At 40.1% G+C, this 14,511-nt stretch overlaps 1 protein-coding gene and 1 pseudogene across 27 annotated transcripts in view; one reads left to right on the top strand and one right to left on the bottom strand.

Annotated features, from left to right (window-relative positions):
- The window catches only part of SGIP1 (SH3GL interacting endocytic adaptor 1), a 195,438-nt gene that overhangs the window by 127,983 nt on the left and 52,944 nt on the right, over positions 1-14,511 (bottom strand). The gene's annotated exons all lie outside the window — the stretch shown is intronic.
- Positions 12,106-12,818, top strand: LOC117026705 (myeloid leukemia factor 2-like; annotated as a pseudogene).

The following is a 14,511-nucleotide window of genomic DNA, read 5'->3' as shown; positions in this document are numbered from 1 at the left end:
AAAAGGGGAGGAAAACATATTTTCTCTCACAAACCATCTAAGAGTATATTTTCCAATTTTTTTCTGTGGAATAATATTAACTTAAGATTTTATGAAATCTTGCTTAATTTTTAATAATCTGCAAAGCTAATGACAAGTATTCACATGAGACATGAATAATCTAAAGTTGAACTCCCTTCCAAGCCAGTTCCTTTGCCAAGGTTCCATCTCCAAGTAAAATGGTACCATCATCCCTGAAGATGCTCCATCCAGGAACCTAAGAAGCAACTTTGACTCCTCCTTTCCCTCCCTCTCCACAGACAATCTATCAGGAAGTATTGTTAGCACTCTTTCTTGTATACATCCAATCTATTCGTTTAGGCTCCTTCCCTTTCATGAAGCTGTCAACTTCAAAACATGGTGCACTTGAAACCTATATAATTTTACTAACCAATGTCACCCCAATAAATTTTTAAAAAATTAAATCAATTTAAAAAGAGAAAACAAACAAGCAACAAAAAAACATGGCCTCTAAGATTGGCATGGAAGGGGAAGAAAGCATGAGGAAGTCACCTCACATATTTTACCACCTCGGCCAGGAAGAGATAAAGTTCTGCTTATATACAACTGACCAGAAGGAATTTGGTTTATATACTACATGGCCTCACCTGGATGTAAGAGATGCTGGAAAATGAAGTCCCTAGCTGTGGAGGCACTCCCAGCAACAGCTCTGTGCTATGGAAAGGGAGCTTGGCTCTTTGGAAATCAACTAGCTGTCTCTTCTAATCCCTGCGTGGATGAGCATACCTTCCATTATCATGTCTCTGCAGCTGTGAGCTCTACTCCTGCATAATTAACTGTTCTGCCACTTGCTGCTACTTGTGTTACTGTGAATAAATTTATACCTCAGCCTCAGTATTCTCATCCATCAAATGGATCGTATAGGATTGCTACGAAAACTAAATAGATCATGCATGTAATGTGCTTAGCAAAATCAATGGCTTATCATAATCAATATTCTCTAGAAATTGAATCTGAATATAAAAACCCCAGGATAAATTCTTAAAATTGTTGTATTTTAAAAAGTCTGAATTACTGGTTTATTGAATTACCTTTTTCTCCTAAAGGTAGTGGTTGAAGAAGACTTAGGAGATTTTTGGTTCCTTCCCCCCACCACCCAAAATCACAGCTTAAGTAAAAAATTCTTATCTTTGGAAAGGGTTTTAAATCAGTCTCCATTATAAGAACTCAAAAGGGGAAATAACATGGCACAACTGATAGGTAGCTGAATCACAGAATATCAGGGTAGAGAGCAACATCTGGTTTGGCAACAGATGAGCAAAACAGAAGTACAAGGAGATTAAAGCAATAGGCCCACAGCCACACAGAACATCATAGAGAAAGCTGGACTCAAACGATCCCGTTACTTCAACCCCATATGCTTTACCACATTGCTTCATTAAATATGAGTGGCATATATATGTGTGTGTGTGTGTGTATGAGATAAATATAAATATATAATATTATATATACTATATTATATATACACATATGTACACACATGTGTGTATATATTACATATATAACCATATATGTATATATCTATATAATGAGAAAGAGAGAGAGCGAACACAAACTGTGTATCTCCTGTAGTGCTCTAGAATACCAAGTAGTTTTAGGTTTGAGTTTGGTTTCTGTTTCTACTTCTATGCTGAATTTAAAACGAGAAATTTAAATGTCTACGATGTGTCATGAACCCCTATTTGTCTGAATAGCATCACTTCAACAATCTGAATCATATTTCCAGAGACACTAATATCCTTTTAAGCGGAAGTTAGGCTTCCTATTTTGGTTAAATTTACTGTTAAGTACTCTAAAAAGACTTTTTAATTTATGAATCTGTAACCTCAAAATCAGAAGGAAAATGAAAGGTGACTTTAATAATGATAAAAAGCAAAACAAAACAGAAAAAAAAATCATTAGAAATGGGGTCAGCAGAAACAGCAAGATCCTGAGTCTGATAGCTGCGTCTGAACTAAGCTAATTATGTGGTACTTTCCACAAATCTATTTTGTTCTTCCTGGAACAGTTGCAGTTACAAGAGAAGTTGTATGCTTACTTCAAATGTTTGTTAGCATCCTAGTTGAGCTGCCCTAGATATTTCTCCCTGAAACTCCTTCGAAAACTGAAGCTAGCCCCAGATATTTCTCCCTGAAACTCCTTCGAAAACTGAAACTAGCTCTAGTTCCTTCTCTGTTATAGTCACCTAAACACATACACACACCTTCTTCACATCTGCCACTTGGTTTCCGTAGAGTCCCTCTCAGTGATTTCAACAAAACTCAATTTGCTCTGAAGTTACCAGAAGACAAAACTCCCAACTTAATGTGGCATTTAGGACCTGATCTATCATATTTTTTTGGTTTTATCTGTCACTATTACTCTTTAAACACTTCGCTTTGCAACCAAACGAAAAGTCTCCTCGTTCCCTAAACAACCGTGCATATTTGTGACCGATGTATTAGCTTCTGCTTGGAGGACTGTCTTTGCACGACCTTCTCTTCAACCGAGAACCATGGAAACCTGCCCATCCTCAAGCTGACTCAGAAATGCCCCACCATGCCTGGAGGAGGTTTTCCTTCACAATGTTTCCCTCTTCAGTTCTTCCAATCTTTACTTAAGACTTCATGATAGAACTTGTCAAATTTTGCCTCATATTACAGCTTACATTGTCCTTTTCTTTTAGAATTTAAGGTGCTTGAGGAGAGGACTCACTTCTCATTCATCTTATGCCCCATCAGTGAACCTAATTCAGTGCCCTGCATGCAGCAGATAGTTAACATTCACTGAACTGAGAAAAAAGTTCCAAGTCAGGCAAAGTCTCAAGAGTCAAAACTGACCGGATTCCCCATCCCTGCTCGGGGCGGGGCAGGGAGGACCAAACGGAGAACTTTCAAGTCAAGACTTCGATCACTGAGAAAAGAACCCCGCACTAAATACTTGTAATCTTCACTTACACAAAAGCATATATCGTAAATACAGCCAACATCCTAAAAAGACAGCAAAGCAAATGAAGAAGTAGAAGGAAAGGTGAAAGATGTCACACTTGTCTAGAGAAGTGTGTATACACAAATAAGGCATACTAACACTTGTGTGTACAACACAGAAGAGATCTCAGACTCTCTCAGTGCCTGTTCCCTCTTGTTTTAAGGACAGAGATAACATTTATTCATCCCTTTTCCAGACCAGAAGGGCAGGAGCTAATTAGAATAGGTCAGAGGCAAAGTTAAACATAAGTAGTAATGATGGCTGCTGGAGAGAAAATGACACTCTTCAGAAAAAGAGGGCTTTTATTTTCCAACTACCAGCCCAATGCGTGATAACAGTGCCTGATAGCTTTACTGAATTATAGCATCTGGCATTTAATTAGTGTTCTAAACAATAATAAATACAAAAAGCACTTTTTAATTTGTTTTAAGTAGTTACAAAAATGTTACTTTCCACCATTAAAAAATGGGCTAAATTATGTTCGATGAACTTTGCTTAAGAAATATAAAATATTGAGACATCAAAATATATATTATATATGTAAATATATATGTATTACATATATAGTAATATATGCCTGTAATATATAAGCATAATATATATTAAAACCTCACTTTTCGTATTTTTAAAATGTAATGCACATTACATTTTACATGTATTATAGGTAAAACAATAACTTTTTTTCTCAGAAAATTAAATTCTGTGGACTAAGACGAGGCGACCTTAAGCTAGAATTTGTTAAATGCCCACCATGGACTTGTCATGCATTATCTCGTTAGAATTCATAGCACCACACTGTGCTATGGGTATAATCGTTTCCACTTTACATACGAAGTTCCACAATTTGTCAACACAGCATGGATAGTAAGTTGTGGGCCAGTTGAGAGCTTGTTGGAACCCAGGGCACGTGTTCTTGGTACATGTGCACATGTCTGTTGAGTGGCTGGGGAAAGTGGGAGCCATGCAAACTGTGTCCTGACCAGGCACCGGCTCTCGCTCATGAGATCTCCAGTTGATTGTCCACATGCTTCCATAGTCTCTTCTCCCAGCACTCTGGCCAATGTCTACTCTCCGTGGTCTGCTCCATTCTCTTGCTAGCATTATTACAGGAAAAAAAGAAAAGTTTAAATTCTGGAAAATCAAAGGCAATAGCAAGAACCACGCAAGTGGTTGGCAGGTAGGAGTGAAATATTTTCTTCGCCACAAAGTCCTAACCTTTTGAATAGGCCTCACCTCTGAAGAAATTGAAGAGGTTGAACAGGCATCTTTGTGACAGGGTGTCCCCTAGTTGGGGAAGGGGGGCATCACTCTGGGCTTTTCAGGAATTTCCTATGATAGAAGAAATTCAGCCACACAATCAGAAGGCAAGGGGGAAAGAATGTACCATTTCTATCTCTGAATTACCAGTTTTAATTTTAGTGATACAGACAGTAATTTCAGCTTCGTCACTTCAAATACTCTCAGCCATCAATTGCCAGCAAAACCCACCCCACTGCTATGGTACATCCTGGGCCACTCAGCTATAACCAACTGCATAGGCCCCGCTGGAAACAATTAGCTTGCTGTTTCGTATCCACTTAAGGGTACTCTCCAGTATTGAGGTTTTATTTATAAGTAATGCATATTCAGGGATGTTGGCTACCTGGCCACTGTGTGTGATAAATCTCCAAGACTTGGACCCTCATCCTAAAAGAACTTATCATGTAAGATAACCAAACAGTATTTTGTTTTTGAAATACGAGAGAGGGATAGAGAAAGTTCATGGTTAGAGGAGGACTGTAAACTCAAGCATGTTTCATAAACAAAATGAAACTTGGAATGTCTGTTTGAATTCTATAGAGAAACAAATGTAGTAAAAACCCCATGACAAGGTAGTACACTTCACCAACACAATACATGGCTCCAATCCTATTTTCGTCAGGGCATATGTTTTAGAATTCCAAGAAAAACACACTCAGGAAAATGGTCTCTCTGATTATAACAAATTAGGTCTTTTACTAGGTAGCAGTGGCTCTTATTTTTGGTCACAGATTCCATTGAGAATCTAATAAAAGCTATGGATCCTTTTCCCATGAAATATTCACACTCAGATGTATCTAGCAACCTGTGTGCTCTATTCCTGGGAGTTTATAGATGGCCTAAATGTATCTCAGATCCCTAGTTAAGTTCCTTCCTCTGTAGGAACTCAATTATTTCTTGGCATTAATGTGTAACAATAGTGTATCATAAATGATCTGGACAGAGACAACCCAGCTCTGCTGAGTGTTATGGGGAATCTTCATCGGAAGTTATATGAGTTTCTTAACACTTCACAAGGAATCAGAGCCGGAGTCAGGCTTAGAATTCATAGTATCTGTGCCTGGACCCTTGATGATGGATGTTCTAATTTATAGTCAATCAGCCGAGTCCTCTGTCATGGCTTGCTCATGGAGCCTCCCTATTTTTCTTCCAGCTACTCTAGTCATCATCTGTTTCTATTACAAACAGCCACAGCTTTTTGCTGGACCTGCAGCTTTCAAAACTGAGTAGCGGGGGGTGGGCGGTGGGGGAGTTATTTCAGAAGCAGAAATAGAAACTAGAAAGTTTGGTAACTAGCAATGAAAATGGAAGAAAAAATAAACATAATTCCTACTGTGTGTTAATTACAATGTGAGGCCCTGTCACATATTTTATCGCATTTAATCCATAAATCAGTTCTGCTGGGTAGCTATCATCCATACACTTTCTACGTTTGGGTAGCCAGAGGCTCTAAGAGATTATGTGACTCCTGTAAAACCCCATGGTTAATAAATTGCACTAATATTTAAATATATTTGTGTCTGACTCCAAGTCTAATAGTTTTTCCTACTATATAATGCTTTTAAAAATACTTACTAAAAAATTTGAGCTCTAACTCCATGCTCCTAGTATCTTGCAATTATGTAGGTCTGAGAGACCTCAAAATTTTCTCAGATAGTCCCCCTTATCCATGGGAAATAGGTTACAAGACCGCTCGCTACTGGCTGCCTGAACTCACAGATAACACCCGACACTATGTATACCATTATTTTTCCTTACGTACATATCTCATAAAGTTTAATTGATAAGTTAGGCACAGTAAGAGATTAACAACAACACTTAATAATCAAATGAAATGATCACAACAATATGCTGTACTAAAAGTTACTCGAATGTGATCTCTCTCTCTCTGATAACTCAGGTGACTACTAAGGGACTAGTGGGCAGATAGAGGTGGCATATACAGCATGGGTACGCTGGGCAAAGGGAGAGAGGGAGCGGGATGCTGCAAGATTTCATCATGCTACTCAGAACGGTGCGGAATTTAAAACTTATGAATTGTTTATTTCTGGAATTTTTCATTTAGTATTTTCAGACTTTGGTTGACCGGGGGTAACTTAAAACCATGGAAAGTGAAACTGCAGATAAGGGGGAACTACTGTACTGTCTTTTCTCTCAACACGTGGCTAATTGAACCACAGAGACAATCAGTGGTATTAGGCAGTAATGATGAAGCTTCATATCCTCTTTCCATTCATCCTCAGACACCAAATTAGCCTTCAGCTGCATTTCCTGCTAGATCAAAAGTAAAAACCTTTATGAACTGTCATGGCAGACATATCAGCTTGTTTGGGGCTGTAAAACAGTCATGAGTCATTGGTTTGCTACATTTGTTAAGAGCTCTGGGATCACCAGGTAACAGTTGTTTTGTAACAATCTAGACTGATCACCTTCCTCCCCATCTATAATGACATAGTCTGGCACAATGACCATCGCATAAGTCTCCTTAAATTCAAATATACTGGTTGAAAATGAAGCCACATTACAGTTCTTTAGGGAGCTGTCTTAGAGGTGTCACATCTTGTCACCCTTCTTTGACAGCTTCTCATTTCTAAAACTCCTTTTGATACTCTACCTCTTAGGCAAGGTCACTGAGATGAGTTTATCAGCCAGTCTGGGGGCCTGTGGGTCCAGAAAACCCTTTTCATGGGGTTCCACCTAGGGAACTACTGCCATAGAGCAATTGCGGTCAGATAAGAAAGGCTTTAATGTCTGTCTAGATGATGTCTTCCAAAGTCATGCTCAGAAGTAACCCTTGGTCCCTTGGTGACTGCCTCCTGTAACCCACCTGAAAACTTTTGGCAAATGCTCATTGAGCACCTACTATAGGCTGGACATTATTCTAGATATTAGACTACAGAGATAGATAAAGTAGAGCTTTTGCCTTTGGGGAGCACTGCTGAGTTGGGAAGAGAGATTTATAAATATAAATTTTCAATATAGCATGATATTAGCTTCTACTTATGTGCAGTAGTTAGAGTCTATGAGAGCAGAGAGGAAAGGGCATCCATCCCAACCTAGGGACTCAGGGAAGAGTCCCATCTGACATGTATAATATGAGTCTCAAATGATGAGTAAAGGTTACTTTGTTGGGAACAGAAATGTGGGATGAGTATTCTAGACTGAGAAAACCACACAAACATAGACACAGAAGGAGGAAATGGACGACATTTGTGGACAACTAAAATCAATTTGCTATTTGTTACTAAAACTAAGTAAGAAGACAGTGACAGGAGATGGGGCTGAAAAGGTTGGCGAGGATCAGGTCACGGAGGCCCTTTCTCCCACACCAAGTGACTAGAATTTCATTTCTTGGATTATTAAGAAGCAAATGTAAGCTTTTAGCAAAGCATTACGTGCATGTTTAGATTTGTATACAGTGAGGAAGATGGATTGAGAAGTAAAGACTAGAAGCAGGGAAACCATTTTAGAAACCACTGCAACAAACTTGTCAAGAGATATGATGGGAACCTGAAATCGGGCAGGATTATAGGAATGAAGACAAAAAGAGTGGATTAAAGAATTTATTGAGGAAATAAGGGAGGAAAAATTTAGTGACTGACTAGGTGTTGGATTGAGAGGTGGGAAGAACCCAAGATAACTCACAGAAGTAAGGGACTAAAAGTTGACCAGGGAAAACTCAAATGTCTTAGACTATACAACCAGCTAAGCCATGGCTGACTGAATGCAGTCATTCCCACTTAATTGCATAGTAGTGATCATTTATGAATTGGATCTTCATCACATCACATATTTTAATCCTCCCAACTGTGCTATGGAAAAAAAAAACCCAAACACATTATTTTGTCACAGAAGAGGAAATGGGTTCAGGGAAAGTTAAACGGACTTGGTAAAAGTCACATAAAAAGGCAGTAGTAGAGTGAGGTCTCAGACTCAGGTTTACACTAGAAATCTAGAAAATAATCTTTCTTTTTAAGTGATACTGTATCAAATTATCCATATTTGACCATTTGGACTCTTCTGGCAATGTCATATGGTTAGACCTAACATTACGCTATGTTCTTCAATGGGTGAACTTCATTTTCTAAGATCTCCATGACAGAAATGCAGGTTTTTCCTTCATTCATCATGTCAGAATCTTCACAGACTATTCTCTTACATTGTGAGATGAAATTCAGAACCCTGGGAATACATCCAAAGAGTAAGCTTTATAGTCCTAGTAATTTCTTTGATCTGTCGAAAAGTGGCTTCTTTCCCTAGCACTTGCCTTGCTTATGCATCTCATCATATTTAGCTCACCTTAGAGATAGGTTTCCAGGGACATGTTCTAGCTATCTCACCAGGTTTGCATGAAGGTCAAATAAGATAGTACATGTAAAGGGGATTAATAAAGTATTGCCCAACACAGAGTACTGTGTTGTTATTCTCTTGTTAGAAATGGAATAAAAGGGAGGACAAAACTTTAGTCAATGTCCTTCAGACTCCTTTCTGAGTCAGTATATTCTCCACATCAGCACATTCCAACATTAATCTGAGGTTCAAGCAGCTGGGTCCTGATTATATCTAGCTATAGGAAAAAACAAACCAAAACTCCATAGCCACTTATTAAGATATTGGGGGAGAGTTGGAAAGCAATTACCTAGGTAGAAGTCCACCAGAGATACTCTTAACCAACCTGAATAATGTTCTCTTTTTCTATTTCGTTTTTCATTCCTTTATAGATCCTACCATAATATTTTGCCTAAAAAGATTAGGTTTTTCTACTCTGAAAATTTATATTGAGTTTTTAATAAAGGGTCTCTCAATGTGTTTCATAGCCCCAGTACAGTGTGGTCTGTGACTGGGTCTTCTTATTTTTTTCATGCATAGATTTACACTTCAGATGCTCTATCAGAAGCCATATAAGTAAACCTTCCAATTCCAGTCCTTCAGCTTCAAAAAATCTTTAAAAATCTCCTTATTATGTCTTAAACCATTGCAAAAGCGTGAGTTGGTTATTTTTAAAATGGAAATTTAACTCTTGTGGGCCACTAAGTATAGTCTCTGAATTCACCCACCCAGAAAGTATGGGAGTTAACATATAAATCCTACAAAGGATATGATTTTATATGCGAATCCTATTATATGTCCAATATTAGTGAGTAAAAAAATCTTTACTTGAAAAGCACTGTAAAATAACTGAAGGTTTTTTCATAAATAGCCTGAAAAATCTTTAATACCTTCTCCTCAAAGACTGAACACTCTATTCCCACCTCATTTTCCAAGACAAGCCATTGTCAGATAGCATTAGCTTAACATTTATTATGTATCTTAGGAATGATTCATTTAGCCTTCACCTACAATTAAAATAGATGAATTTCCTCATATCTTTCTTCAAATATACATTTGTAAAAGGGGAGAAAACAAGTACACACACAAACAAATCATTCCCCCCTCCCCACAGGAAATAACTATAGCTCATTATGTTATTTTATTTCAGAGAGGCCAGTTTTAATTGAGGGTTTAATTTTGTAACATTTCTAAAAATTTATGTGAAATTTTTTTAAGTTCTAGGAAATTTCTGGTGTTACCAAAAGCAAAATATTGAAATGTATTATATGAAAAGAATCTCTTTTTGCACATTGATGATACTCTCTGTTCTACACTTTGGCAATTTGGGTTTATTAATTATGCTCAGTCCAAACATTGCAGTTGATTCTGGAATTTCAAACTTCAGAAACAAATTGCTAATTTGCCCAGATTGGCAGGAAAGGCTGGAAGACCTTCATATTGCCAGGTACATGGAGGGCTTTTGGTTGTTTTGGGGGCTTTTAAACACTATTTCATTTGTTCCCCCATAACAACCATGACAGGGAGGAACACCTCACGACTATTCTCTGGAAAAAGAACTGGGGTTCATAGAGCCCGAATCAGAGATTTCCAGTCTTGGTCACACAGGGAGCTTTTAACATGTACACATTCCATGTCCTCACTCCAGTACTCAGAACTCTAGGTCTGAGGCTCAGGAATTTATGCATTAAAATGTTTCCCAGGTGATTAACTAGTCCATGGCTCAGTACCTGGGAAGCTCAGGTCACATAAGCAAAATCTACGAGCCCTCAAACCCTACTGCAAGTTTCTTTCCTTACCCCTGCTTTGAGGCCTTCAGAGTTATTTGGACAGTCAAGTCCCTCTAGTAGGAATCCCTGTGGTCTGAAATGCTGAGATTCTGGTTTCTCCAGACCTCTGATGGCTTAATCAAATCTCCTCTATGTTCACCTGACATGAGGAAATCCTGTCTGTACGTAAAGACACTACACAGATATGCTTGGGACATTGCATCAGGAAGGATCCCTTTACAGAGAAAGGGATCCATGCACTAATTAGAAATATTGCATTATCAATCTATTATAAGTAAAGCTTTTCTATACCAGGATGGAAGTTGAACTAGATCAGTACTTTTCAAACTATAGGCAATCACTTATTAGTAGGTCAGGAAATCAGTTTACTGGGTTTTGACAATCATTTAAAAAATGAAATAGAGTAAAAAATAGAGTGCCTCTCATAGAGAAGAATTGGTTTTTGTTTTTTTGTAAAATCTGTTACTTTTAATCAATGTATATACATACATGTATATGTCTGAGTCCAATATTACTGTGGGGGTCAGGGTAGGGTGAAAAACAATATTTTAAAAACACTGGACTAGATCATTTAGCTTCCTTCCATTTGTAGATTTTAGTATTCTATCCCCCCCCCCACACACACAGGATTAAAAAGCAACCACCCCTCCCCCCCAAAAAAAAGAAAAACTGACAAAAATAGTAAAAACAGATAAATCTGTATGAGTTTTGTTAAAGACGTATAAAAGTTCAGGAAGCACTTAGTGAGGAAGAGTCCCTGCTGCCCGGGCTTGAGAAGGCAAACAGAGAGTTACCAGGACACTTGTCACATTGTATTATGTTTAGAGGTATCCGTCCAGGGTCTCCCCCAGCATCCAGGGGTGCCAGGGTGATGGTGGTTGTGGTAGTGTACATCGGTAGACGTTAGTGAAAGGATGAGGAACCGGGGAGGGGGCATACCAGGCGGGGGGAGGGGGCAGCATAAACACAGACGTGAAGGTGAGAAACAGCGTAGTGTGTACAGGAGCCTAAAAGCAATTCAAAGCATCTGGCATGTAAAGAAAACCAGGAAATAAGGCTGAAAGAAATGGCTAATGTCATAACCATTTTTATATCACCTGTTAAATAATTTGAATATTATCCTGGAATCAGTGGGAAGCCACTGAAGGGTGTGAAGCAGGGACTGATCGTCATCAGCTGTGTTATTTGATAGGACGCTCTGGTGACCCTGTGGAGGAAGGAACTGAGGGAAAGACTAGAGGTGTGAAGACCAAGTGGATGGGACTTTACAATGATCCGAATGAGAGTGGATGATGACAATGATCGTTGGAATGGAGATGAAGTGATAATATCAGAAGGGAAAATTACAGCTCAAGGTCACAGGATCTCATTGAATGGAGGCAGAGGATGGACTTACAGATTTCCATTTTAAGGAACTAGAATAAAGAATGGCGCCACGGGTCTGGGCCTGGCCACGGGTGCGGGCTCCGTGGGCCGAGGGGTTTGCAGAGGTGGCAGCCGTGGAAGGAGGTGGTGCGGGAGTCCGAAGAGCTCAAGCCGCGACCAATCCCGCATCCTGGGCTACAAGCTCTGATCTTGCAGCTCACCGCAAGGTGAGACCGGATGGGCCCCCGAGCGCGAGTCGGGCACTGTGTTGGGGCCCCCTGGAATTAAAGTCGGGATGTTCTGCTTCATGAGGGACGTGAAGCCTCAGGATCCCACATTCCTGATGGATCCCTTTGCTGTTCAGCGTCAGCGTACGTCGGGTGGTCCTTCCTCAGCATCCCAGATGGCAACGTGCCAGGGACCAGGCCCCCCAGCAGCAGGATGCAGCCTGGGGCGGTCTCCTCCTTCGGGACGCTGGGAGTATCAAGAGGCTTCATGGACATGTTTGCGATGATGAACGACATGATGGGGAACATGGAACCTATGACCACTGGAGGCAACTGCCATACCTTTTTATCCTCCGCTGTCATCGCCTACGCAACACAGGTGTCTCCAAGGTCTACTAGGAAGCATCAGAGACATGCTCGGTCGGCCCCAGGGAGAATCCGGGAGACTCAGAGAACCTTACGGGACTCGGACAGCGGACCAGAGCAGATGTCCATCAGGCATCATGTCTGAGACCCAGCTGACATGCTCCAGAGCTCCCGAAACCACCACACATGCGGCAGGACCACACTAACCTGGATGAGAGTGAGGCTGCAGCATTGGATAATGAGTGGCGGAGGGGGACTCCCCGATTCCAGCAGCAGCATCCTCTGGAATTTGGAGTGCATGAGGCTTCAGGGGGTGGGGGAGGAAGGTCTGAGGGACAGCCCGGACCAGGCCATACAGGGACCTAAGGAGTCCGCCTCCCAACAGTGCCCGGTGCAAGTGTCTTGTACAGGCTGAGAAGCTGAGAAATCATCCCCTGAAATAATTTTTTAATATTAAATTAGCAGGCAAGCCGGTCCCCACCTCTCCTTGTGGGTTACAGGGAGAACCTTTCACTGCCCCCTTACCTACTTTTTCCTTCTCTAATCCCCTTAGCATGATGACTCCACTTCTCCTGCATCTGCTAACTTGATGTTTCATGTTGTTGCTCCATCTTTGAACCTCCTTATGTTCTTCATTCTACCCCTGCCATGCATTGCAGGCTTTGGGGAGAAGCTCTGGGTTTAGGAGCCTCCTCCATCCCTCAGCTACCCTGAATCTTTGCCCCCGCTTGCAGGGGCCATAGCCCTTATCCAGGCCTATGTGTGGAGGGAGAGGACTGGTTCCCAAGCCTTTCTCCCTTCCCACCCCTACACATCTCAAAAATCTTCCCTATGTTCTCTGCCTTTATTTTTTGATTTGTGCAACTTGTAGCTAGGTGTTTATAGAATAAGGAAGAATGGAAAGAAGAAAAAAAATAATGGTGTCATGTATTGTGCTGTGGAATAAGTAAGAAAAACAGGAGACTAAGTTTAACGGAGAGTTGAACTGTTAACCTGTTAACTTTCACAATGCTAGAGTGCTATGCAAATGAATATCCAGTTGGCATTTGGGCATACCACTCTGAAGCTCAGGGATAAGAATGTCAGAATATTAGTTGTGCTTGGACCATCATGGTAGCTGAGAGACAATCCCGAAATGAGTACCTGTTAGTCTTTACAACTACATGAGATAGGCCATCTAACTCTTATTTAAGAAATAGAAAATCTGAGGCCCAAAGAGGTTAAATAACTTTCCCAAGGTCTCACAGTAAGTAGCAGAGCAGAACTCTACTCCAAGTCTGACTTCCCATCCTAAAGTCTTCCCACTATGCTGTGATAACTCTTGAGAAGAAAGTCAGGGAAAGATCTATACCCTGGGGGGGTCTTGATACTTGAAAGGTGGACATAGGAGCAAGAGCTATGGTATTTGCTCTGCCACCTTGAGAGACTGATCATGTTTCTGAAGCCCTATAAAGGAGAATGCTGCAAAGAAAATGTTGCAAATATGGCAATGGCCACCGGGATTTCTTAATATAATATCTGAAACATCTTTTGCAGTAAAATGTGAGAAGTGAACTAACTTTTGCTGAGCAATTACTCCACCTAAGGCATTGTACTCTATACAAGATCAAACAATCTCAGATAATTCCCACCACTCTATGAAATATGTTAATTATTATTGGCCTTTTACAGAAGAGAACACCAAAGCTTGGGAGAGTTAAAAAGCTCACGGAAGAAAGACACAGATAGAAGGTGTTCTAGCTAATGAGTGCTAGACTCTAATTCCATGGCCTTTCCACTTTGCACCAAACCTATGACCTTCCAGGTGAAGCATAGTGAAGGCATTAGAACCAGGCATGCAGAGAGTGGTCACTAAGTCTAAACAAGATAAAGCCTTGAGCAAGTTGAAGCTGGCGAAGTCCATAAGGCATTAGTCCATAATACCTTAAAACAAATTACTGTGTTTTTTTTTTTTTTTTTTTTTTTGTAAATTAGAGTTTATTGGGGTGACAATTGTTAGTAAAGTTGCACAGGTTTCAGGTGTAAAATTCTGTAATACATCATCTATATATCACATTGTATGTTCACCACCCAGAGTCAGTTTTCTTTCCATCACCATATATTTGATC

This window comes from Rhinolophus ferrumequinum, chromosome 9 (genome assembly GCF_004115265.2).
Source record: "Rhinolophus ferrumequinum isolate MPI-CBG mRhiFer1 chromosome 9, mRhiFer1_v1.p, whole genome shotgun sequence".
Lineage (NCBI taxonomy): Eukaryota > Metazoa > Chordata > Mammalia > Chiroptera > Rhinolophidae > Rhinolophus > Rhinolophus ferrumequinum.
Note: the sequence above shows the minus strand (reverse complement) of the source record. Positions and strands in the feature narration are given on the sequence as shown.